Below are 26,925 nucleotides of genomic sequence, written 5' to 3'. Positions count from 1 at the left end.
GGATGAGGTCCTGGGCATGGGTTCAGACCTCAGCTCCTCCACCGATCACATGTGAGGTCGTGGGCGCCTTTCAGACCTCTTTAATCTTAAGTTTCCTCACCTGTGAAATGAAGGTAATGACACGGAGCCCACCTCCCAGGATGCCATGTGGACTGGATGAGACGTGGCCGGTAGAGAACATGGGATTGATTACTCATTAAATGTTAGTTGTGAAAAAATAATTCTCACAAATGCCCTTGAAAAATGTCCCAAAGTCACCATTCTTGCTTTGTTCTCTTGTGACTCGGGCCAACATCATTACTGCTTTGCCTTCAAAGATGAAGGTCTGCACACAGGCGACTTACGGGAGGAGGAGCTCTGGGGAAAAACACCTAGAAGGGATGGAGGGAAGCAGGGAAGGGAGATACTGAACTGAGTGCAGTCGTTGTACCAGAGGCCAAGGCCAGTCCCATGGGCTGGAGCTGGGATGGCCCTTCAGAATTGGGACGGTGGGGACCCACACCGAGTGGGCACTGGCTGCAGGTTGCTCCTGGGAAGCTGGCATCACCTTGGGGAGGCAGCTTCCTTCTTCAAGGAAGGAGTCCCCGGGGGATGCTGCTGTGAGCCCTCGGCCTTCAACACCCCCAGCGGCTGGGGGGATGAGCGCCTTGGCCCTGCAGGTGTGAGGAGGGTCTAGGGGTCCACAGCAGGCTTCCAGTCTCTCTTTCTGAGATACGGTTCATTCCAAACTGTATCACCTTGACTGTTAGTAACCCTGCGGACCTCTGTCGTTGGTCCTTTCCCAGGACTGATTTAGGTGCTGTCTGGATTCGTAGACCGCATCTTCCAGCACTGAAATGCCACTCACAGAGAGCTTGACCCCCGTCGGCCTAGGGACACGGCAATGTCTTGCCCAAGGTCATCTGGCTGCCAGGGAGAAGACCTGGATTTACGTACCTCCCCCTACTTCCCTTCTACCACGCTGTCCTGAGTCACAGGAGGTCCCACCTGTACGCTCAGCCTGGACTCCGTGACCTCAGTGCCTTGTCCTTCACCCTTACACCTCATTGCAGCTCCAGTCTGGGAAGTTTTTTGGAATTCCTTTAAATGTGTTGTTTTAAATTGTGGATCATCACTCATTAGAGGGTCGTGAAATCAATTTAGTAGGTCACGAACACCATGAAAAAATAAAATGGTAAATATCAGAATGCTTAACACTCAGGAAGCATAACTGTTGCTGTGTAAAACTTATTTCACGTATATATATATATACAGGCATGTGTGAGCTCACTCAGATGTAGAATGGTTTCTCACTGTGGGACATGGTCAACACAGTTTGAAAGTCATGGTGAAAAGTAGAGACAAGGTGCTGGAGGTTCATGAACTTGACTTTTGAGGCCCATGGACCATTGAGGTTTTATTTATTTTTAGATATAAATACATTGTTTTGAATTCTTTATAATTAGACGTTTTATTCTCAACGCCACCATGATATCCAAAGATTATTTTGATGATCCTCTTTGAGCTTTTAACGTGTCACTGATGAAAGTTATTTTCCCAAATAGAATGCTAAGTATGGGATAAGAGATTTTTAAAATGGAATTACTGGTTTTGATGGGACTGCCTGGACTGACCCGTCCCTTGGGCAAAGTGTCCCAGCACTGTCAGAAGCCGTCCCTCCTCTGTAGAGAGAAGGAAGTGGTTATCCTGGGGGATAATGTGGGCTGAGAAAGAAGTGTTTTATGAACAGTATCAGCACAGAGGGAGGGATGGAGGAGGAGGTGTTCAGGGGCCGCACAGAGCTGCTGGAAGATGTGGGAGCAGCCTGCCCGGCGTGGAGGTGGGCTGGATCGCCACCGAGGCACTCCGCTGAGGGCAGCCTCCAGCTGGGACTTCCGAGGGCTGGGATTCAGCGTATGTGTCTATTCTCTGATGTCCCTGATAGGTGGGGGCTCAAATGACAGCTGGCCTCATTGTGTTTCCCTTTTGCTTTTCTCTGATTTGGGGCCTAAGGGCCTCAGGGGGGCCAAGGTACTCCAAATGGGAAAGAAAGTCAAGTTCACGCAAAAAATGAAAACTGGGCTGTACCTGTTGCTGCTTGAGTATATATGTCCCCAGGAGGGTCTCTGTTAGCTGGGGGGACAGGCCAGGGAAGTTTCCATCTCCTGGACATCTTCATATAAAGCTTTCAAATGCTGCTGACTCGAGCTGACGTTTACTGAGTACTTACTCTGTGCCTGGCTGAGGGTAAGTACTGAGTGCTTTATGTGTTTTAACTCATTTAATTCTCACAGCATCCCCATCAGGTGGCCACTTTTATTCCCATTTTGTGTAGGAAAAACTGAGGCACAGAGAGGTAAGACATTTTTCCAAAGTTACATAGAGTTGGGATTCAAACACAGATTTGAGTTCAGGACTGTATAAAAGGAAGGTAGAGGTGGTGGTGGTGACAGTGACGACAATGACAGCTCATATTTGAGGGCTTGCAGTGAGCTGGGGATTTCACAAACTTCATCCCTTCGACTCTTCATCCTCCGGCAAGATTTGCTGTTCTTATTACCCCCATTCCTAGGTGAGGGAACAGGCTCTGCGAGGATAAAGAGTTTTCCTAAGAACTGCAGAGCCTGGGTTGAATTCAGGTCTGCCTGGGTCAGATTCTGAGTTCCAGCCACTAAGGTGGAGGGCTTGGGGTGGGAGAGGGCCAGGGGGCGGGGGGAGCCCGAGCAGAGTGAGTGGATCAGCAGGCAGGCAGCCTCTGGGGGCGGGATGCAGCTGGCTCATCCCTCAGGGCCAGGGAAGCCTGCTCGCGGTGGATGGCATGGGGGAAACTGGTAAAACTTGACAGGATCAGGAAATTCTCTAGTGGGAGAAAATATTTTCAAAAAATTGTTTTTGTCCAGGGAAGGTGTCTGCACCTCTGTAGATTTTTAGCCATAGCCCTGAATAAGGAATTCAGAAAGTGGTCTGAGGTCTTTGGGTGGTCACGTGACCACCATCAGCTGCTTTCTTTGTGTGTGAGTTGCTGGGCTGGGAGGACAGGCTGACAACCACGAAGTCCTTGCATCATTTGGAAGGAAGAATTCACATACAACAGACACATGCAAGGAATGGTAGTGCTTCCCCGAAGAGCTGTTCTAATTTATTGAAGCATGTTGCTGAATGCTTCACGTGTAATCTCATTTAAAGTCTGCAGCACCCTAGGAGATAAACCTCATTTTACCTCCATGAAGAAATGGAGGCGTAGGGACATTGAATAAGTTGCCCCAGTTCTTGAAGCCAAGATGTATTTGAAGAGAGTGATAAGCCCAGACCATCTGATTCTGAAGCTCGTGTGTTCAGCTGTTTTGCCAGGACCCCTGAGCAGCCTTTGGCCAGAGCACAGTGACCTGTCAAGGTGTGGTTTACATTCCTGTATATTTTCCAAAATCCACTGAGAGGAGAGTGATATAAAAGGAGTAACAGCACAGTGTGGTCCAGCTGGCATATTCGGCCACCTCCTCATGTGCGGGAGTGGGGGGAATACAGGGAAATAAGGCATGTTTCTCCCCTCAGCAGCCTCCAGTCTCATAGGAAAAATCATAAATCAAACATTTATAATACAACGTGATACGCGCTCTAATGGTGATGGAGGGGGTGCTCTGGGAGCAGCTCTAGTCCCAGGGTATTGGGTAGGCTGCATGGAGGAGCTCAAGTTCTCAACTGAGTTTCGAGGAAGCAGAAGCAGAAGCAGAGAAAGAGTGAAGAAGAGCATCATTGATGGGGGACGGGAAGCAAGAGAGAAAAGATAATTGCTAAGAGGTAGTAGTTGAAAGACTGGGAATATTAGGCTTGGGGAAGAGAAGATTTGGAGAGGCGAAAAGAAGTCAGGAGAACTCAGAACGTAGAGACAAAGATCTCCCGATTCAAAGTGAGCAGGGTTCTTTTCATCGAGGTGAGGTCGACGAGAGAGTGTTGGAGTAAGGAAGGACCATGGAGGACATCCTTCCAGGAGATGAGAGGGGAGAGCACAGATGAAAATGAGAGAAGAAAGGAAGAGGGATGGGAAATCAAATACCTTTAAGGCCAGTTGAGGAATTCTTGCTTGATGGTCTCTATTTGCTTTGTGAAGTAGATAAAAAGAGAATTAGATCTGAATTCAGATCCTGTGACCCCCGGCATGTTTCTTATCCTTAGCTTCCTTACTTTTACAAAGGGGGAAATGATGAGGGTGGTGCCTTCTACAAAGATTTGTAAGGATCAAACATGATAATGTTTGTGTAGGGCAGAGCAGCAGTTTTCCTGGCACATCCAACAATAAAAGTAGTATAAATATTGTCAGTTCTTATCACTGAGAGCGGTAGAAAATTCAAGAAGAGGAGAAAGCTTGGAGGCAAAGATAGTGAAATCTGCATTGGCTGTGTGGAGTTTGAGATGCCCATGGTATATCCAGGTGTAGGTGTCCAAAAGGCAATTGGGAATAATGAGAAGTCAGGGATGGTGGTAAAGTTTTGGGAGTTATCAATACAGGGCTGTATTTTTCAAAATACTTAAAGCATATTACTGGTGATACTCAAGAGATTTTAATTGTATGTGACATTAAATACACGCATGGAAATAACACGTGTAAGATATATATTTTTCCCTTCAATTCTTTTATTCTTCTGATTGTTAAGGAGAATGTCTCAGTGTGATGCTGTCATGTCTTAGACATCTTTTTAATGCATGCTAATTTCCCTTTTAAATAAAACGATTGAGGCAACCTCAGGCTCAGAACTATGCGGCTGCCAGAATTTAATAATTTTAATTTTCAGTGTGTTTTTCATGCTTGTCTTCTACTTAGGGCAAATGTTCCTAGTTTTCCAGTTCTGGGGATTGTTTCCAATAGGATGCTTTGGTTGTTAATAGCGGAACCCTTACAAGCTGTCGGGAGGTAGGTGGCTGGAGAGTTAATCAGAAGCTTAACAGGGTTGGGAAAGAGTCAGGATTCTCCTAATTATTTGCTCTGCCACCGTCCAGGTGTCATCAGTCTCTCCCTTCTTGATCCCAAGAAGGGTGTGGTAAGTACCAAAAGGCATATCCTCATGGGACAGCATATCTCACAGGACAAAGGATTTGTCTTCAAGTACCTCATGTCATATGTTGGAACTGTGGCAGCTGTTTTGATCGTGAGGGTCAAGGCTGACATGCTGTGAATGGCAGTGTGGAAGGATGGAAAGGAACTGCGTCCCTCACGATGTCCCTGAGCCACTGAATTAACTAACCTCAGTATAGCCCTATCCGTGGTGATTTGGTCTCGTTACACAGTAAATTCTCTTACTATTTAAACCATTTCAAGATGGGGTTTTTTTTTAATTACTTGCAGCCAAATGCGTTCTATCTCATACAGTTTCACATTATCGCCCCAACCTACTAGGAATTGTTTCTCCTTTTTTCCCCTTGATTGATTATATTTTCTCTTGAGATGGGCCATATTTTCCTGGTTTACTGTATGTTGAGCAATTTCAGGTTGTATCCTGGATATTGTGAGTATCATGTTGTGGAGACTGGGTTCTGTTGTGTTTCTCTGGAGAAAGTGGATGTTTTCATCTTAGTACGCTATTAACTTGGTTGGACAGTCAGCTGTCTCTTAGACATCAACTCTGATGGCCGTTCTGTTTTTTATTTTATTTTTGAGGCTTCCTTGAGGCTGCCCCATGCATACAAGGTTTAAAAGCCAGCCAGACACTTGCAAAGAGTTTATACAGGCAGACCTTGCTTTACTGTGCTTCACTTTATTGCACTTTGCAGATACTGCTTTTTTTTTTTTTTAAACAAATTGAAGATTTGTAGCAACCCTGCGTTTAGCAAGTCTGTTGGCACCATTTTTCCAACAGCATTTGCTCGCTTTGTGTCTCTGTGTCACCTTTAGGTAATTTGCACATTTCAAATGTTTTCATTATTATTATATTTGTTATGGTGATCTGTGGTCAGTAATCTGATGTTACTATTGTAATTGTGTTGGTATTTTTAGTAAGAAAGTATTTTTTAATTAAGATATATACATTGTTCTTTAAGCCATAATGCTGTTGCACAATTGACAGACTACAGTAGAGTGTAGACAGAACTTTGATATGCATGGGGAAACCAAAAAATTTGTGACTCACTTTATTGCAATATTTGCTTTATGGCGGTGGTCTGGAGCTGAACCCACAATATCTCCGAGGTCTGCCTGTACACAGACGTTGGGGCTACTCCTCTCTGGGCTGTCTGTATTCTTGTATTCCATCCTCACTTTCCAGTATCTATGGTTGACCTGAACTCTGTCCTCTGATTCTAAAGGCAGAAAGACTTAGGGTTCTGTTTTGGAGTTTTAGCTCCCACTTGGTGCTGACCATGGCCTGTTCTCAGGGTACAAGCTGCAAAATGGCTATTCCCTTGTTTCAAATTTCAGCTCCACCTTCCAGAATCTGCCTTCTTTTTCTCACTCTCCAGTGTTTTCAGGTGAAATAGAAAATTAAAAAAATTTTCTGTCCAGAGTCAAACTTGTTATCTGCAGGAAGCTTGGGTTCAGTTGGCGTCTGCTTGACGATACCAGAAACAAAAACCTTTAACATATGAGAAAACAGATGCCCAGAGAGGTTAAGCCACTTCTCTAACGTCACAGAGCTGGTAAGCAGCAGGGTCTGGGCTTAGATAGAGGCTGCTGCACCCAATGTCCAGGCTCCGTCCTGGGTATCTGGCTGCGGATTTGTGCCTCAGAATCGTCTGCCAATTTGGGCTCAGTTTCACTTTGGCATAGAAGATGTCTGCCCTGTGACGGGAGCTGAGGCAGCCGCAAAGCTGAGCTGAGCTGAGCAGTTTCTTGGCAGCCTTGGGTCAGTTTTGTCCCCTTCCAATCAGGATCCATGGACGATCTCTTTGAAAAGGTTGAAATCAATAGACAGTGTTCCAGGCAGAGTTTCAGACAGAAACTTTGTCAGCGCCCAGTAAGTTACCTAATTATTATTTATTTGGCAATTATTTTGCCGAAGTTAAGTCAGTAGTAAGTTGTGGTTAGGAGAGAGGAAGTTCAGAGTTCAGTAAGTTTTTCTCTCTGCTTTTTTTTTTTAAACATAAAAGAGGAAGTAACTACTCTTATTTTTGTACCAACCTTGTCACTTATGGATATGGAATAAAATCTTAGCTAAGCAGAGGTCAAGCTTTGGAAGTTTGTAATAAGGGTCTCCTTTTTCTCCTTTGTGGAACCACTGGCATGACGTTTCTAACTTTCAAACAATGCACAGAGCCACAGATAAGAATCCTCATCAGATCTTATGATTTTATGCCCTTAACTTTAGGAACAGAAGTGGTGCCTTCCAAACTAGTCATTTCCAGTTCTCTTTCTTAATCATTCTCTCTGTTCAGAGATCTATCTCAACCCCAGGTACTATGTTTCAAGACTCTTGTATTTCTGGAAGTATCTACACCTGCATGATAAAAAAAAAGTACTTATTGAGCACCTACTGCATGCCAAATACTGGGGCTGCAGTGATGAACAAGATGGAGGAGGTCCTTGCTCCTTATGCAACTTACATCCTAGTTGAAGGCAGACAACGAACAAATAAACTAGGGGGGAAAATATCGTTATAGATTGTGATAAATCCTGGGACAGAGAAAAACAGAGACTTCTTATCGCAGAAACCTATTTGAGGGTGGCTGCTGGGATCAACTGGGAGACCTAAGATAGAACCTTCACCATTTCCCATCCTTTACTTCCTTTAGTGGAGAGAGGGTACTTACGGCCAGGGCCTCTGAGGTCTCTTAATGCCAGAAACAGTGGACGAAGCTGGGCTGATCACTGTGTTTCAGCTGATGCTTCTGCGTTGGTCGGTCACTCCTTTCTATTGTCATAGGTCGTACCCTACACTTTGTTCCCTGCCAGGCTCCATGGAGCTCAGCGAAGCTTCTGGAAAGGCAGACATAAAGCCCAGAATTTGAAAGGCTCTGCGCGTCACGCTAAAAAAAAATCTGCCTTTTCAACTTTGTCTTCGCTCTCCATCCCCCTCTTCCTGGGTTCAGAACCCCTACCTGGCCAAATTGCCCTCAGACTCTAGTGTCCTTTTGAATGCTATCCTTTCTGCTCATATTCCACCAAAGCATCTCTTCTCTTCCCCCACCTAAGTGTAAGCAGATAAGAGCAGCAATTGTTAAAACTCTATTGATTGTAGAGTGCCTGCACTGCAAATGTTAATTATCGCCCCTGGGAAGGGATTAAGCCTGTAGATCTTAGGCTAATAGAATAGCAAAAAGCCAGGTGTGCCGTGGCTTCCTGTTTCTCAGAGTAGAGACTGCATCTGGGGAGCTGGCAGCCACAGTCACGTGGCAATAATTCTGGCCAGACTTATCTCCATAAACGCATCTCTTCTGTGGATTCTGGGGTCAGCTAGATTTTGTGACCCACCGTGGATGTTCTGCTGTGTCAAAGGGAGAAATTAAATTCGTAAGAAATGCATAGGTATTACCTCATTAGGATGAATTAAATATCATAGGTAAAGTATTAAAGACCTTTTTGGCTTCTTTGACATCCCAATCTAGGTCCTCCCTCCCTTCCCCAGAGGTCACCATTGGTGTCTCTGTTTAGAATCTTTTCTCTGTTCATATTTGTATCCGTACAGGTTGGATGGTAGAGTTGCGGGTGTGTGTCCGTGTGCGTGTGTGTGTGTTGCTAAGTGGTGTCATACAGCACCCATCATCCCACAACTAGCCTCTTTACTTCACAGCATCTTGATGAGCAATCTTTGCTGTTAGGGTTTTAACAGTGTACTCCCTAGAGTTCCACAGCACGTCCTTTCTCCCATTTTTATAGCCACACCCCTGTTGAGCAACATTTAGATTGTGTATTTTTAGGGGTGGTGTCTATTACAAACAGTGCAACAGTGAGCCTCCATATGCAGATCTCATGCACATGCAGATGTTTCTCCAGTTACTGGGAAGGAGAATGGCATGGCTATGGGGGTCTACATGATTCAGATTTTGCTAAGATAGTGCCAGATGTTCTCCACAGTGGCTGGATCTGTGTACACTTCCACTGGCAGTGTGTGTGTCTGTTTATTCATTTATTTATTTAATGGAGGTCCTGAGGATTGAACCCAGGACCTTGTGCATGGTAAGCATGCGCTCTACCACTGAGCTAGCTATACTAGTGAGGTTGAGCATCCTGATATCTATTTATTGGACAGTTGCATTTCTTCTTCTGTGAATGCCTACCCCCCCCCCTTTTTTTTACATTTTCTTATTGATTTGTAGGAAGTTTACCTCAATCTACTAGATAACGGTCCTTCACTAGTGTCGATGGAAAGATAACGCGCAGTTTAAGTGTCGTGTGTTTAAGTTTTATTCAGGGACCTCACTGAGAACTGTAGCCTGGGAGACAGACCCTCAGCGGCTCCAAGGGAACTGCTCTGCAGAGGAAGGGGAGAAGCCAGCATATAGACATGATTTTCGGCTAGAAAATACACGCAGTCAAGCATACATCTCAGTAAAAGTTTACTGCTAGTCACAACGAACAGGGATCTCTAGTTAGTGATCTTAGTGCTTTTGTATGTATGAGCAGATGCAAGGTTCTTGGTCCTTTCAAATTCATCTAACTATCTCAGGAACCTGTTTTTCCCAGGCACAGAGTTTCTCGTCCTGAATTCCTCTTAGGGTCACTGTTGGTCATCGACTTCAGTGACTAATGACTCCATCCTTGCAGGACTGGTTGGTGAGCGACATTCCTTGTTTCACACTAGTTGTTTGTGTTTGTGCTTTGTTCTGGTCTATTTTCATCAAATCCTGAGTCCTGTGTCACTTTGAGATCTGGAATGATAGACTTCCTTATATCGATGCAGCTCTTGAAACCTAACAAAGTGTTCCCAAGCCGTCTATGATTCCCATTTTAAAGGTGAGAAAACTGAGGCTCAGAGAGCATCAGTGATTAACCCAAGGTCGTTACTTGTGCAGTCATTGGTAAAACTTTGAAAGCTTGAGCAGACGTCGAAATAGAAATAGAAATAGACCTGTGCTGTGAGCCACAGGGAGATTATTATCTTTAACCTTTCACTATTACCCAGACACTTCCACTTAGTATCTTGAGAGAAAAGTCTGTTTAATTATTCATCTCTTTTCCAAGTAATTGGTGACAAGTCCTCCAGCTGGGAGATGGAACAAGCTTTGTTGCTAAAAATGTCCACCTCACAGAAGACAGAAGATCCAGCTCCTAAGAATAGTAAATGGAGATCCTCTCCTTGGGGTGAGGGTGGAGGTCCTGTTTTCTGAGGGTCTCCTTGTATCCTGACAGCAGCATTTTGATGAAATGCCCTGTGAACAGAAGGCTGGGGAAACTGTCCATAGTCCACATCCATTTATCACACTCAGAAATGACTTTGTACCTTTTATTTTTTCAGGCCTTAAAGAATTAAAAATCCTTTACAGATAGAGGCAAGGTCAGGGCATTTCTACAGGATTTCCAGGGAGCAGTGCACTGTCCTGTATCACGGAATGGGAAACAAAAATTGGACTCAGACTTAGACACAATTGGTCTAAGCAAGGACTTCCCTGTACGGGATGCCAAATGTTGATTTGAAATACTTGAACGTCTGTACTTTGTGACATGTTAGCAGCATTAATACGAGTTTCTGTTTGTTTGGGCCAGGCACAGTAATGAGCCATACATGTGAATTATCTCACTCAAATTTCATAATAACATAAAACGTAGTTTATTGTCCCCACTTTATGGATAATCTGAGACTCAGTTATTCAACTTCCTCAAGGACATGGAGCAAGTAAGTGGCAGGGCTACGATTCCAACTCCAAAATGTATGCTCTTAATCACTGCACTAATGCTATGATGTCCATTAACAACCATTTCCTCTCTGTTTTCTCTTTAGTTCCAGCAATGATAAGTGTTTTTCCAGTAAGATTTTCATAAGGTGGACAGGAGTGGTGTAGAGGGGACTGTGACCAGTTCGGGAGGGGAGTACGTTCATCTCACATGGATGATCACTGGTAGCTGGTTATCAATCTTGGACTAAATGCTTGAATACAACTGGTCTACCAAGGTCTTTCTAAATTTGGTTTGAGCTGCCCTGAGTGAATTTCAAAAGATGGGAAGGGGAAAGGGAACTCATACTGATTGAGCTTGACTCTGAAATAGGCATTCTCATCTCAAAAATGGAGAAATAAAAGTGAGATGACTTGCTCAGGGTCATTATGGTGGGTTATATTATTGAATCAATTACTGCTTTCTCTATGTAAGGGGATTATATATTCCCACCCATTGCTGTGTGATGTGGAGTATGAGGGATGAACTTTCCTTTTCCTGTTGATGTGGAATGCGGAACGCGGAACGTAGTCACGTGATGCACACTGACCAGTGGAATGGAGCAGACATGAGATACTCTACATCTAAGCTGAAGCTATGAGCCCCATTGGTTTGGCCATCGCTCTCTTTCCCTCTGCCACAAGACCAAGCAAGGGCTGTTTCTTCAGCTTGTGTCCTGGCATATAAAAGAGCAAAGCCACAGAGGCACGGACAATTGCAATGATGTGTAGCATGAACAGGAACTAAATTTTGCATGTCTTAAGCCACTGGCATTTTGGGGTTATTTGTTCCTGCAGCCTTATGTAGCAAAAGCTGACTAAGACAGTCATAGAGCTAGTAACTTGGCTAAGCTGGAATTTGAATCAGGTTGAATTCCAAATTTTATCCATGTTCTCTACCTTATGCCAATATCCCCTAATAGTCTGCTCTGTGTGTACTCTGTCCTTTAAAATGTTTTTATAGTTATGCTGCTTAATTTATATATATATTTTTATTGGAGTATAGTCAGTTTACAGTGTGTCAATTTCTAGCGTACAGCATAATGCTTCAGTCATACATGAATATACATATATTTGTTTCCATATTCTTTTTCACCATAGGTTACTACAAGCTATTGAATATGGTTCCCTGTGCTAGACAGCATGAACTTACTGTTTAAAAAATATTTTTTAATGGTTTTTTCATTTCAACAGATTTATTTTAATGGAAACTTTATCACGATATGAATGGAAAAACAATATCACCGTAAAGAATTCTTAACTATAAAAATGAATATAATTAAAAAAAATAGTATGAAATTCTAGAGAGGTACTGTTGGCTGACAAGGATCAGCGTTTGGAACATTCTCTCTCTTTGTTCTAAAGGGAATCTGGTAAATATTAGGGTGGTGTTCAGAACATGTAAGCACCAAACTGAGACTTTCTCCTTTGATATAATCACGGGGATTGAAAAAGGATTGAAGAGGACAACTTCCACTTACTATAGTTTGGTATGATTGAACATCACGACTCTACTCCATCCAAAATTCTTTCAGATACTGCAGGGAGTGATACGTTCCTCACATGGGAAGTTTCCCTCCCTTTTGTTTATATGTAATAACTACAAACTGACACAGCGTGTGCTGTGTGACCGGTATTCCCTAATGCGCTTTATGTATTTACTCCGTTGTCAGGGGAGGAAACAGAGGCCGGAGAGGTTAAGCCACTTGCCCCAGCTTGGAAGAGGCAGGGCTGGGATTTAAAGCCAGGAGTGTCTGATGTTCACTGCTTACTGGGGAGTTTCAGTGAATGAAGCCCCTGGTGTTCGGTTCCCTGGGGCCGGTCAGAGCAGTGGCTTTATAGGGCATCCACGTGCAGCCATGGAAGCAGGCTGATCAGGACCCTGGCAGGGCTGCCAAGCACAGCCACAAAGCAGGTTCTCATGGGCTGTTTCTGACTGTCCTCGTGGTCCCTTGTGCTTTATTCTGTCTGAGCATCACCCTATGTGTATGAATTAGCTACTTCTTTGTTAGAAACTGCTCCTAAACTGCACAAATGTCTACAGGTCAGCTGGGCAGTTGTGCTGACCGTGGCTGGGCTCGCTCGTGTGTCTGTGGTCAGCTGGCAGGTTTCCTGGGGCCTGGAAGGTCTGGGATGGCTTCACTCCTGTGTCCAGCACTGGGATGTGTGTTCACTGGAGCAGTAGGGAGATTGGACCCTGTGGGTCTCCTTGTCCAGCAGGAGACCCAGGCTCATTCACGGGTTGAGCAAGCTTCCACGGTTCTAAGAGTGCAAGCGTGCGGGGACTCTTGGGAATAGATTCCAATTGGCACACAGACTTAGGCTGCATTCTACTGGCCAAAAACCAGTCACAGCACATCCTGTAGTCCAGAAGTGGGGGAATGGAAGAGAGGTGTTGCAAAGCCATGCTGCAAAGGATGTGGACACCGGGAGGAATGAAGAGCTGGCCCTCTCTGCAGCCTACACCCTGGCTCCTTCACTGGCCTCCGAGTTTCAGGAGGCAAGGCGCTGAAGCAGGGTTGCCTCTCTCTCCACGTGCCTGGCCCACCAAGGGGTGGAATGAACGTGCGCTCTGTCTACCGTGACTTCCTCTGGTGCTTGAGTTGGCCAAGCTTGTTTCCACCCCCCTGCCTCTCTGACTCCTCCTTAGTGTCGTAGCTGCTTCTCATCAGTTCCAGCACGGCTCAGCAGTCCCCTGTCCTCCCTCTACTCTACCTGAGTATCCCTTTCAACACTGTCTCCTCACGTCACCGCTTTTCCCCTTTCATGGCATCTATAACTGTTCAGAATCATTTGTCCGTCTTCCTCTTCTGGACAGTAAGCTTTAGGGGAGCAGGGCCGTGGCCTGTCTCGTTCTCTGCTAATTTTCCATCTCGTAGGACAATAGCTGGCACATACTGGATGCTCGACACAGACTGGTCCAGGCGATGCTACATCAGTGCCCGAATGGGGAATGGCATCCCACAGCTCTGCTTGTGGCCCAAGGCCCTGGTCCAGCTGATTGCAGGAAGTAGTCCTCGGCTGGCCAACTTAGCAGGGAGAGCTGGCGGGCTTCCCGTGACAGCGCCTTCCAGGTGGCTGCTTTATTCCCTAAGTCCATGTGGCCTCTGTGGGTCTCAGGCAGGGCTTTTTGGGTCACAAGTGATGGAAATTCACTCATGCAAACTCAGGCCAAAAGGCAGAAGAGTCGATGGTTAAATGCGAGGCCTCTGGAGCTGCTGTGTTGGGATTCCGATTCTGGTTCTGCCGTTTCCTAGCTGGGTGTCCTTTGGGACTTTAGTTTATAACTCTCTGTGCCTCAGTTTCCTCACCTTCAAAAAAGTCGGGGTTGGGGGTTAAAAGGGGGGTCATACTATTAGCTGACTCATAGGGTTTTCAGGAACGTGAAAGCGTTTACTGCTGAGCAGATGGTGAGCATCTCTGTGAGCAGCCGCCACCGTTACTGTTGTTACTGGAGGTTCTTCTGTGTGATCCGGGCTTTGTGCGCGACTGGACGGAAGAACTGGAAAACCATCGGGAGCACCGACAGCTGTGCTCTCTCTGCCTCTCTTTGTCTGGGCCCTGGGTTCTTTTGTTCCTTCACGTCTGTCTTATTCTCCTTTTTCTCTGTCTTTCTGGGCCTCTGTTTACTCCGGAACAGCCATGCTCTTTCGCTGTATCCACACTGTTTCCCAGCTGGATCTGATAGCATCTCTTAAGTCTAATTCTAAGTTTCTGGGATAATCTGATGGCCTCTCCTTGCGACAGGTGCCCACCCCCGGGCCATTCAGGGGTGTGTGTGTGTATGTGTGTGTGTGTGTGTGTGTGTGTGTGTGTGTGTGTGTGTGTGTGGTGGATAGGGAAGACACTGTAGCTGGGATCTCGCCCCTCTAGTTTTCAGAGAAGTCTTCTGAGGATGAGCAGAGACCCAAAAGATGTCAGCCAAAGGCTGCTGTTATCGGTATATCTCCTTAAAGGCTACTTTTCTGCCTGCTTCTCAAGGCTCTCAAACATACAGTCCCATTTAGCCTCACCAAAGTTCTTATTTTTAAAATTCTTCCCAGCACACTTACCTCTAATTATGCTGGATTCCTGCCTTCTGCCTCTGTAAATCACTTGGTCATTTCCTGATCTTATATTTGGCTGTCAGGAAGGTGGAAACGTCACAAAATCCCTGAATTTCAAGGTTGGATGGGAGAACTTGGATTCTGTGCTTATAACGAGCACATACCTACACCCACACATTCATGACTGACTAAAATAGTATTAGGCTAAGACATCAGTTCCGCAGCTTTCTGATTTCACCAGCAATGTGTCTTTCCATGTGAGTATACAGACATTAAAAGGAATGGGCAGCATATGGGGGGGTTTCATTGTACGCGGGAACGAAGAGTTCTTGAACCTGGCCTCAGCCGTCCAGCTTGTCTGTGTACTTTATAAGTAATGGATGTGGAAGTCCCGTGTAACACTTTGGCTGGAGTCTGCCTATCACTGGATAGAGGTGAACCATGATACCTCATGTTACAGACTGGGGTTCACAAATTCACGTTCCTACAGGAGCCAGGCAGATACCTTAATTGAATGAAGCATCCTAGGTATAAGAAATACCACTATATTAAACCATAAGAATTTTCTTCACTTATACAGAGAAGTATGCAACTTTTGGAAACATACACCTTTCTTTTTTTTTTTTTTTGGAATACAGTCCTTATTTTTTTCACTTTTTATAGAGATATGGGTACAGAAGAATGTTTATTTTCTTTCAAGTGTACCAGAGGGAAAATAATAGTCCAAGTGTGTTGAGCATTGGCAACTGATAGTCCTGCTGATGGGGAGACCATAGGGAGGGGTGGGGACTATGGCAAACAGAGGCAGTGCATGCCCCATCTCAAAGGAGTGGTTGCTTAGCTCACGCCAGTGGTTGCCAGTGTGGGAACAAAGGCCTAACGTTGCCAGATGCTTCCTTTTTTGCAAGAGAGACAGGAAATCAGAATATTTCTAAGCAATCTTCTAATTTTGGAGGATTGGTAATTTATTTACTTTTTTTTAAAACCAAAAAACAACTCGCAGGCCAAACAATAAGGCGGGCCACCAATTTGCAATCACGGATGTAGGTAATATACTTCAGCGAGTCTAAAATCATTAATTTTTGGCAGCCATCTCATACTGCTGACTCACTAGCTTTTTGTCTAATGAAATCCTTAAGTGATTCATAAGTGCTTAATCTAAAACCCTCTAAATCCAAGTTGCATTCGTGGACTTGGAAATTGGGTTTCTGGACTTCCTATTTGCTCGTGTCAAATCCATTCCGTTTACATATGTTTAACATCCTACTTCTGTCTCCTGACTCACTTGATCCTTTCTTCAAGTCTTATCATAAAAATAGAGAGACAGGACTGAGGACCAGCAGCCAGGGCCCCGCTTTGGCAAAGCCCATCAGCAGCCCTGCATCTGTTTTGCTTTGTTGGGGCCCCGGGCAGGCTGCTCCCAAATGTGCCTCAATGACATATTGATTGTTTTGAATTAAAGTTACTTAAGAAACGACCAACCCAAGAAGGATGCTCTGACCCTCCTTCTGTCTCCCTGAAGGCAGGAAATCAATCTCTTGTGTGAAAGGTACCCTCCCTACCATTCCCAGAGGTAGGGAATTCAGGGCTGAGAACTTCTGTCAACAAACCTTGTTATTTCTTTAATTTGCCACCCCAACCCAAACTCTGTTTATATTCTTCACTAATCGAGCACCCAGAACCTCAGTTTCTTTGTTCTGTTCATTCCTCACAGATTTATTGTTTCTCTGTCTAAAAAGTAGAAAAGCTGCCTGCTTTGGCCACTTCTTAGGTCCCATTTCCCTGAGAGCTCCCTGTGCACGAATCAAAATGTGTTTCTTTTTCTCCTGTTAGTCTGTCTTATGTCAGTTTCATTCTTCGTCCAGCCACAAGAACTCAGGAGAGGTAGAGGAGGAAAGTTCCCTCTCTCTGATAGCTTCAACTAAAAACAGACAACACATGAAAAAAGCTTAGTGACCTATATTTAAAAATAGGATTTCCTAAGAAAATATCCATACTTAGGCACCTATTGAAAGACGGTGGTAACTGGCAGCCCAGGTCCTGCATCCCGTCAGGTACCAGGGCTCCATCTGGCAGCGACTGACTCCTTTGGATGGATATGACCCCTCCTGTCTCTCTGTTCGCTGCATTTTTCCTGCCTGACCTGACCCTGTAGGCATTTACGCTTGCTGCTCTTGTAGAGGTCTCTCACCAGCTTGGCATACATTTATTGACTGATTCATTCATTCCTGCGTGCACGCGTGCAGTAGTTTTTGGAGATCTGTGTGGCAGGCACAGTGCCAGCTGGAGGGGATACAGTGGTGACCAAGACAGGTGGCGCCTCTCCACGCTGCTCCCTCCCACATTGACTGGGGAAGCTAGAGATGAAAAAATTGTGTGTCATTTTACTTATGACAAAGGGCAAATTGTATTAGAGTCTCATTTGACTTAGAAGCTTAGTCACGAAGCCACCAGAATGTCTGAGAAGACCAAGAGCACCTTTTTCTCACTTTCCCAAAAGACTGTCATGAGCGACACTGAGGAAAGCTTTGCTGAAGTCCAGAGATGTATTCCATATCACACTTCCCTCCTACCAGATTAGCAACTGTCCAAAATACAAAAACAAAATAAAACAACACACACGCAAAGGAAATGAGGTTAGTTTGATACGTCTCACTCTCCTTACGCTGGCTCGTTTGTCTGCAGAATCCACTGTGTCTTTTCCTTTGTGACAAATGGAATGACACTGGTGTACCTCTTAGTGGTTTTTTGTTGTTGTTGTTGTTCTCCAGGATTCTTTTGGGGTCCTAGGCAGTGGTTTGGTGATCTCCTTTGTGACATCTCTTGGGACCCTGGTATGAAATTCATCTGGGCCCAGAAAACTGAACTCATTGAAGAGCATCTGGGTGTGTCAGAGGTGTGTTTGCTCTGCTTTCTGCTTTCAAAATTCCACCACTCAGAACAAGTTTTCAGTTGGGGAAAGTGGTTTGTGCTGGAATTTCCTTTATTTTGAGGTCTAAGTCAAAAGGAAGGGTGGATGGAAGAAAGGCTACCCCTTGGAGATTCCTGTCTTGGGTAGCATCCTTGGTTGTGAATAACCTAACGTGACCGATTAACTTACCCAGAAATGAATTTATTAGTGCGACCTGAGAGATGTCAGAGATGTGAAGGAAAAGATGAAGACTTGGGCTTTGCGAAGTCCTGGAACCAGAGGTGTTCTGGGGATCTAGGCAGCAGGACCTGATGGTTCATTCCTCCAAGACGCCATAGGCAGGATGAATCACTTTGTTCAAGATGCAAAATCCAGGGAGTGAGCTTCTGATTGGCCGACCTTGCGTCTCAGGACCATCCTGGAATTGCTGCGCCCTTTGAGACCCCGTGTAACACCCAAGGGAAGCCATGGAGGAAAGCCAAGGGGAGTGGATCTTAGGGGAGTGAAGCCCGTACATGTTCCATGGAGGCTTCTTTCCTCAACCTAAAACCGCTGTTGACTCTTGAGTTCATCACCAGTGGTGCGCCATGCCGTCAAAGCCCTTTCTAAGTACTTGTCTGGCCCAGTCCACTGTCCCATTCAAATCAAGTCAAGTTCTCTTTTATTTCACCCTAGTCTTCAAGCTAAGACTCTGTACATAAATGATAAAGAAAAAAGCCTACATAGCCCTTAGGATTGTCTAAGTGCTATTCCAAGTACCTTAGTGACACCAGCTTTTTAAGACTGACAATACTATGAAGTGCAGTCCGCTTTCTTTATGTGCGGTAGGTATGGTCTATAAAGTGGCTGCCAACACTGAATTAATGAATACTGAACCATGGCTCCTAAGAGAAATACAGGATCGGGTTCCTGGGAGCCTCTGGCCGTGACATTTTTGTCAGCTGATCAATATATAACCTTGTTTTGATGCGTTTCTGTTTGAAGTCACTTGATTTAATCCATTGTTGATTCATAAACATGGAACTCATGGCCAACAGCACTACAACTGAATGAAACTCACTTAACACACGAATTTGCTTCGAGAGACACATAACAGCCTTCTTGCCCATAGGAACGCATCCTTGGGGGCCATTTTAAACAGAAAAGTTTCCAACAAAAAGTACAAAAATGCAAAAAACGTGGTAGTAATTTCCCGCAAAACGAATACTTGTTTATGACATGAAAACTGAAACAAGAAGGCAGAGCACAGCCTTGTTCAGCCTCAGCCAGGAACGTGTGCTCGGGTGACTCAAATCTTTCATCGCTCTGCATGTGTTCGAGAATGATCATGAAAGTACCCTGAGTATTGATTTGGGGGTTATAAGTAAATTTTAGCAGGTGGGCAAATTTGCAGATACGGAATCTCTGAGTAATGAGTATTGACTTTCATACCCTTATCCCTATTTTGCAAACGGGGAATGGAGGCGTAGAGAGGTTGGCTAGCTTTCCGCAGGTAGTGCGGCCGGGGAATGGAGAGCAGGGTCTGACTTGTCATTGTGCTTGCAGAGGGTGTGTTCTTAAGCTGGACACCAGAAGTTGACACGTTGTAACTGACTATACTTCAATTAAAAAAAAAAAAAAAGACAGTGTCATACAGTGATGGAGTGCAGGGTGGCCCCTGCTGAGAACTGGTTTTCATGTTTTGTGGGCACTTAGGAAGCAGAGACTACCGAGGGCCATGGTATGAAGGAGGAGGGGAGGTGGAGGTGGGAAAGTGGTGTTCTCGAATCAGCGGGGGCTGTTTTCATAGCCTGTGATGAGGTGTGATGATCCTCGACCCTGAGGTTTTCTGTATATTTCTGCTTGAGATGAATTTCCTACAAACAGATGTCAGAGTAGTCTGAGAAAAACACTTGTTTGTGGTCTTTTGGATTTCTAGGGGAGGACAGTGTGTGGCTCAGAGTATAGACCCTGGAACCACAGCCTCTTGGGTTTGAATCTTGGCTCTGCCATTAGTTAACTCTATGACCTTGGGCAAGTTACTTAACTTCTCTGTGCCTCAATTTTCTCATCTGTAAAGTGGGGATAGTAGTAGTAACTATCTCATAGAGTCGTTGAAGATATATAATATTTAATATGATAATATTAATATAAATATTAATATATAAAATATATATAATATATAATTTAGAACAATGCCTGGCATGTAAGACATGCTCTAAAAGTGTTTATTATTATTGTTGTTGTTGTTGTTGTTATTATTATTATTACTATTAGTCCTAAGCTCTGAGAGCCACACTACTAGACCTTGTTGTGTGTATCCTCACCCAGTTCAGCGATCACTGTGGAGCTAGGTCAGCTGGCAGGCTTCTGGGTCTTTTCCGCTCAGCGAGAGGGGCTGCCTCCCTTTCCTCTTGTGCTTAAAGCAGATGACAGCTAAATAGAAGGGCTCCTTCCTCTTGGTATTAGCTTAATTATAGGGGCTCCCTAGAAGGGGGTGTGGGACGTGCGCACTGAGAACCAACCCTCCCATCCCCCCCACAGCCCCCACTGGCGTGAAGAAGCCTGAACGCTGTTTCCTGCCTCCTCTTTCTTACATTCGCTTTTGTCCCTGTGATTCTGCATCATTAATCTTTCATCTCTGGATGGGTCTTGTTACTTTTTTTGTGTGTTTTCTCTGTCCTGGTTTGAGTTCCAAAAGGTCTGTTTGGGTCTCTGTGGGTGTCTGGCAGCCTCTGTGGGCCTTTCTGAATTACATAACTGAAGTTTTGTGTTTTCTGCTCCTTGCTGGGGGTTCTTTCTCTGCTATAATTTGCCTCTTAGGGTACTAGGGTTTTCTTTGAGATCCCTAGTGTTTTCTTGTAAACATTTTTCCTGCCGTATTTTCTTCTTTGAAGTAATGCTTTCTCACTGCTGAAATATACATATTCATTACAGAACATGACAAAATACACAGAAAGCAAATACTCTCACCCCTCCTCCAAACGTTAATACCTTAGTGTCTATCCTTCTCTGTCTCCGTCTCTGTCTCTCTCACACACAAATGAGGTCATGATGACATATGAGGCGGCCCATTTGTCAAGTCAGATTTCATTGTTTTTTTCGTATGACTCCGCGTCTCCCTTGCGTGGCGGCTCGACCATCCTTTCCTTAATGGGTGCCCCGAGGATGGTCACTGAGGGTGTTTCCTATTATAAGCACATCCCGTGCCTGCATCCCTAGTTAGGTCCTCAGAGCAGACTTCAAGAAGTCTTTTTTAATTTTTTTTAACATTTTTTTATTGATTTGTAATCATTTTACAATGTTGTGTCAAATTTTGACTTCAAGAAGTCTTTAATACTGATGCCACTGAGAGTGTTTGCCTCTCCTCTCAACTCCCCCTGATGTTCATGGGGTCCCGGACCCACAGGTCTCTGTGCCCATCTTCCCAAGGTGAAAGTCAGAAGTGAACAGAGAAGGGGAGGGCATAGCTCAGTGGTAGAGCGCATGCTTAGCATGCACAAGGTCCTGGGTTCAATCCCCAATACCTCCGTTAAAAATAAACAAAAATAAACCGAATTACCCCCCCTCAAAAAAATTAAAAAAATAAGAAAGAAGTGAACAGAACAATTAACGGGGCCCTATGTTAACTTCTCTTCTGGCTCCTTCCCCAATTCTCATTTTTTCTCTCTCCTTTTAGCTGACTTAGTTACAGCTTTCCCTTTGGTTTCCTGAGACAGGTGGAAGTTTTACTGTTTTTTTAAAAAATTAAAATCATGGTTAAAAAACATATAAAATTTACCACCTTAGCAATTTAAAACGTGCCTAGCACACTTGTATTCAGCCTATTCGTGCTACTGTGCCGCAGGTCTCTGGGGCTTTTTCATCTTGCAAATCTGAAACTCTGTACCCATTGTAAACAACTCTTCATTAACCCCTCCCCTAGCCCCTGGTAACCCAACATTTTGCTTTCTGTTTCTCTGATTTTCACTACTCTACATACCTCACATGATGGAAACTTCTGGTAGCTGTCTTTTGGCGGCTGGTTCATTTCACTTCGCACGATGCCCTCGAGATTCATCCATGCAGTACCGTGTGTCAGCATTTCCCTCCTGTTTGAGGCTGAATGATGCTCCATTTACATATCCGCTACATCTTGCTCAGCAGTTCATCTATCCACGAGCTTCAGTTGCTTCCACCTTTTGGCTGTTGTGAATTACGCTGCTGTGAACCTGGATGTGTGTTGTGTGAATGTCTCTTGGAGACCCTGCTTTCCATTTGTTGGGACATGGGATTATTGGAGTGGAAGAGTCTCTGGGCCGACCGGGCTGGGGATCTGGCTTCTCGTTCCTCCACAGCTCCAAGCTGACACATTCATTTGCTCACTGGGCATTTATTGGGCACCAGCCATGTTCCAGTCACCAGTCGAGGTGGTGGAAATAGAGTGGCTAAGACAGACCCCTGCCCTCGTGAAGCTGATATTCCAGCAGGAAGACAGATGATATCCAAGTAAGCAAATTGAAAAAATTGGATGAGTTCAGTTGTTCAGTTTGTGATAATGTGTAACCCAGCAGGACCCTGTCGGGCCTTCCTGGGACAGACCCCTACCCCATATCCTCTGCTGTAGCTCCTCTCTGAAGTACCCAGATCATAGTATCTCATGTATATTTCCTGAGTTTTTCAGATACTAAAAACCACCACCAAAGGGAAGAAATTAACTACTTGAAGATGCAGAGCAGGTAGCTTGCAGACCTTCTGGCGCCTCAGGGTTGATAGTGTTGACCGCCTGCTACCTCGACATTGCCCAATCAGAGAACTGTGCCAAGCTGATCATGTACCCTGTGACCACCCTCCTCCCTTACCTGGCTTTAAATATGCTTTGCTGAGACCCTTTGGAGGGGCTCAGGGTTTTCTTGGGCGTGAGCCACCCTGTCCTCTGTGCTCAGCCCTGCAGTAAACCTTTCTCTGCTCCAAACTCCAACATTTCAATTTGTTTGGCCTCACTGTGCATCGGGCACACAAACTTGCCTTCAGTAACAATAAATGGCATGAAGAGGTTGAGTCAGGAGAAGGCAACAGAATGAGTGGCTTCTTTCAGTAGGGGAGGCTTTCCTAAGCAAGTGACATGTGACTTGAGAACCACAAGATGAAGAGCCAGCCATGCAGAATGGGGGAAAATACCATTCTGGGCCCTTGGGATGAGTGATATCAGGGCCATGGGGATGGGGGAGGGAAACCAGCTTGGCATGATCATGAGGCCGGGTTACAGTGGGTGTGGGACGGAGAAGCAGGTGTGGAGGTGGGCAGGGGCCACATTCCGTAGGGCCTCTGGGCCAGCATAAGCTTCTGTGCTGAGTGCTGTGAGAGGCCAGTGGAGGGTATTAAGTAGGAGGGGAAAGGATCAGATTTGGATTTGAGACATCTCCCATCGACTGTTGAGTGGAGAATCGACTGTTGGGCGGCTGGGGTGGAAGCAAAAGATGAGTTGGGAGACAACAGCAGACATCCAGGTGAGAGGTGATGAGAGAGACCTGATATACTTGGGGAGACTTTGGAAGATTTGGGAGTTGAAAGGCCTTGTGGGATCTGATACAGGTGGGGGAGGGAAGTGAACACAAAACTGGACACCTCGTACTCTTTACTTACGACATCTTCTTTGAACTTCATATCAACCTCCTAATGTTTTGTAGATCGTGCTGTCCAATAGAAATAGAACATGAACCATAAACATAAACAAAGCATGAGCCCCATGTGGAATTTAAAATTTTCTTAGTAACCACGTTAAAAAATCCAAAGAAACCAGTGAAGTGAATTTTTGTTTTGAACAACAATATAACATTTTTTATTGATTTATAATCATTTTACAGTGTTGTGTCGAATTCCACACACAATTCTAAGCAAAATTTCTCAGTTATACATGAACATAATATATATTCATTGTCACATTTTTTTCTCTGTGAGCTACCGTAAGATCTTGTGTATATTTCCCTGTGCTATATATACAGTATAATCTTGTTTATCTATTCTACAATTTTGAAATCCCATCTATCCCTTCCCACCCTCCACCCCCTTGGCAACCACAAGTTTGTATTCTGTCTATGAGTCTATTTCTGTTTTGTATTTATGCTTTATTTGTTTGTTTTTGTGTTTTTTTTAGATTCCACATATGAACGATCTCACATGGTATTTTTCTTTTTCTTTCTGGCTTACTTCACTTAGAATGACACTCTCCAGGAGCACCCATGTTGCTGCAAATGGTGTTACGTTGTTGTTTTTTATGGCTGAATAGTGTTCCATTGTATAAATATACCACATCTTCTTTATCCAGTCATCTGTTGATGGACAATTAGGGTGTCTCCATGTCTTGGCTATTGTAAATAGTGCTGCTATGAACATTGGCATGCAGGGAGGGTTCCCCTTTCTCCACAGCCTCTCCAGCATTTGTCATTTGTGGATTTTTGAATGATGGCCATTCTGACTGGTGTGAGGTGATACCTCATTGTAGTTTTGATTTGCATTTCTCTGATAATTAGTGATATGGAGCATATTTTCATATGCCTTTTGATCATTTGTATGTCTTCCTTGGAGAATTGCTTGTTTAGGTCTTTTGCGCATTTTTGGTTTGGGTTGTTTGGTTGTTTCTCATTAAGTCGTATGAGCTGCTTATATATTCTGGAGATCAAGCCTTTGTCTAGTGAAGTGAATTTTGATTCATGCTTTCTTGAACTCATTATATCCTAAATCTTATTATATCAACATGAAATCAGTATAAAATGGTTCATGAAGTATTTAACCTTTTTTCATACTATGCCTTCAATTTTTGGTATATATTTTATACACTTACAAACTAACCACATTTCAAGTACTCAGGAGCCACATATGGTTAGTGGCTATTGTACTGGCAATAGTTGTAGATGAGGAAACAAACAGAGGCTCAGAGAGTGTAGGTTACTTACTACAAGTTAACAGAATTAGGATTTGAACCTTAACTTGACTCTGGCCCCCGTACCGTGGTTGTGGCCCTGTTTCTGTCCCCAGTGGCTAAGGCCTTCTCAAAGGAAGTAAATCTTATCAGCAGTTTGGTGGACTTCCCCACCCTCCCATCATACATGCAGACCCAGGAACTTACGTTTGTCGTATGTTTACATTTTCCTTTTCAAAGCAGATCAACCCCATGAACATTCTTCCATTCCTTTCCTAAAGATGATTCTGGAACTAACCTCCAAATCCCAAAGCATCACGTTGGCTTTCTGAGTGACTGGCAGGCAGCCGCTTGGAGTGATGCTCTGGCTGGGGGTGCTGGAGCCCGTGGTTAGCAGTCATGTGGCTTTGGCCGTCTTCTCCCCAGTGGGGTTCCAGGCGTCTTCCCAGCTCTGGTTTTTCTCCTGCGTGCACCTGCGCGCACCTGGGCCCTACAGCTAGCTGCGAGAATCCAGCTTGCTTTTCTCTGCTTTCCCCCTTTTCCTTTGGGGCATCAGGTCCCCTTACCCATTTTCCCAGGCTGGTTATGGCAAGGCCTAATGAGAGGGGAACTTCAGGCAAGTCCTTTCTCCTCGGTGAGCTGTTGCGACCTCAGTGATAAATTGATCCTCTCTCTTGACTCGGCCTGCCTCCTGGGACAGGTGCCGAATCTGAGTGGCCTTGAAGCTGTTGGGGTGGTGAGACACTTGGGCTGGGCAGTGGAAAGCAGTGGAAAGAGAAGGAAGGTCTCTTTGGGTGGGCCTGGTGGCTGCGTGAGCTGGCAGACCAGCCCTCCTCTGGGAGATGATGGGTCCTCATGGACTGGAGAAGTGCCCGCTCTTTTGGTGTGGAATGTTCAAGGCTCTCTTCCTTGCTGCCTTTCTGTATTCTCTTTACCCAGGAAGCTGAAGCTTGTTAGCAAGCACAGTGCTGCTTGGTAGCTTTTTTCCATTTTGAGCCTGTGCTGGTGCCAGAGAAGGGGAAATCCTCAAAACCCACTGTTTCTGACTCAGGCACCACTGGTTTTTGCCAGAACCACCAGTTTGTCCCCCCCCCCCCCCCCCACCACCCTAGTCACGTCTCCTTTTTCTCCACCACAGCCTGTCTGAGCCGTCTTGGGTTGACCTGGACTCGACTGTCTTTGTCTAGAAGGCACTTCTGTGTGGGGATGGGGTGGCAGGCTTGCGGTTACAGGATGGCTGGAAGGGTTTCACTGGCAAGCATACAGTGTGTCTACATGGGCCTCTGGCTTTCTGCTTGGAACCTTGTGACTGCTTTTCCACTGCTGGAGCTGTTGAGAATGTAAGTGTTGACATAGCTGAATGACCAAGACTGGTGAGATGAATGTGAGCCCTGCAGGTGTGTGAGTCCTCTTCTGCTGGTGGCATGACTCAATCTCTTTTATTTTCCTGGTTAATGTTATTATTGCCAGTCAACATGGCTGGTCATCCATCCATTCATCCTCCTACCTACCCACCCAGTCATCCATCCATCCATCATGCATCCATCCATCTTTTCATCCATCCACCTATCCATCCTCCTACCCACCCACTCATCTATCCATCCACCCATTATCCATCCACCCACCCATCCATCCTTTCATCCATCCATCCATCCCCTGTCCATCCATCGATCTCCAATCCACTCATCCACACATCCTTCCATCCTCTGTCCACATTCAACCTAGTGAAATGATTAAGAGCATAGTAGACTTTGGAGTAATGCTGCCTAGGTTGGGATCCCAACCCTGCCACTCCCTGACAGTGTGATCTTGGTTAAGGTTTATTAACCTTTCTTTGCCTCAGCCTCCTCAGCTATAAAATGAGATTGATGCTGAAAATAATAATAGAGCCCACCTCATAGTATTATTTCAAGGGCTGTGTAAGTCAGTATGTGTAAGGTGCTTCCCGTATTGCCTGTCTCAAAGCAAAGCTGTGTGCATGTTAACTCTTACTGTTAGTTCATCTGTCCGTCCATTTATTTAGCTACCATCTTTCATAATTACTCATGCTCTTCACTAAATATTTCTGGGTTTTGGCTTTGTGGACCAAAGCCAAATGGTAGGACTGCACTTTCTGGTTCCCTAGTGGGTGAGCAGGGCCATATATATGAGTGGTTCTGGCCAATGAGTTGTAATCCGAAGTGATGTGTGTCACTTTATGCTGGAGCATTTCATTGCTGGTTCTAGACTCTCCAGAGCAATCTTTGAGTTAACTTCTCTATCAGCCTGATCCTGGAGACACAGAACAGGTCCCCTAGCTGATCTGCTGTGAC

The 26,925-nt window shown here is 45.0% G+C and overlaps 1 protein-coding gene and 1 long non-coding RNA gene across 3 annotated transcripts in view; both read left to right on the top strand.

Annotated features, from left to right (window-relative positions):
- Positions 1-26,925, top strand: part of PRKCB (protein kinase C beta) — a 297,800-nt gene that overhangs the window by 14,826 nt on the left and 256,049 nt on the right. The window lies entirely within an intron of this gene.
- On the top strand, positions 1,342-26,156 carry LOC116657598. The gene is made up of 4 exons (XR_004312763.1): positions 1,342-1,354; positions 7,006-7,011; positions 12,393-12,400; positions 25,314-26,156. It is a non-coding gene; the product is annotated as an uncharacterized LOC116657598 (long non-coding RNA).

This window comes from Camelus ferus, chromosome 18 (genome assembly GCF_009834535.1).
Source record: "Camelus ferus isolate YT-003-E chromosome 18, BCGSAC_Cfer_1.0, whole genome shotgun sequence".
Taxonomy (NCBI): Eukaryota; Metazoa; Chordata; class Mammalia; order Artiodactyla; family Camelidae; genus Camelus; species Camelus ferus.
Note: the sequence above shows the minus strand (reverse complement) of the source record. Positions and strands in the feature narration are given on the sequence as shown.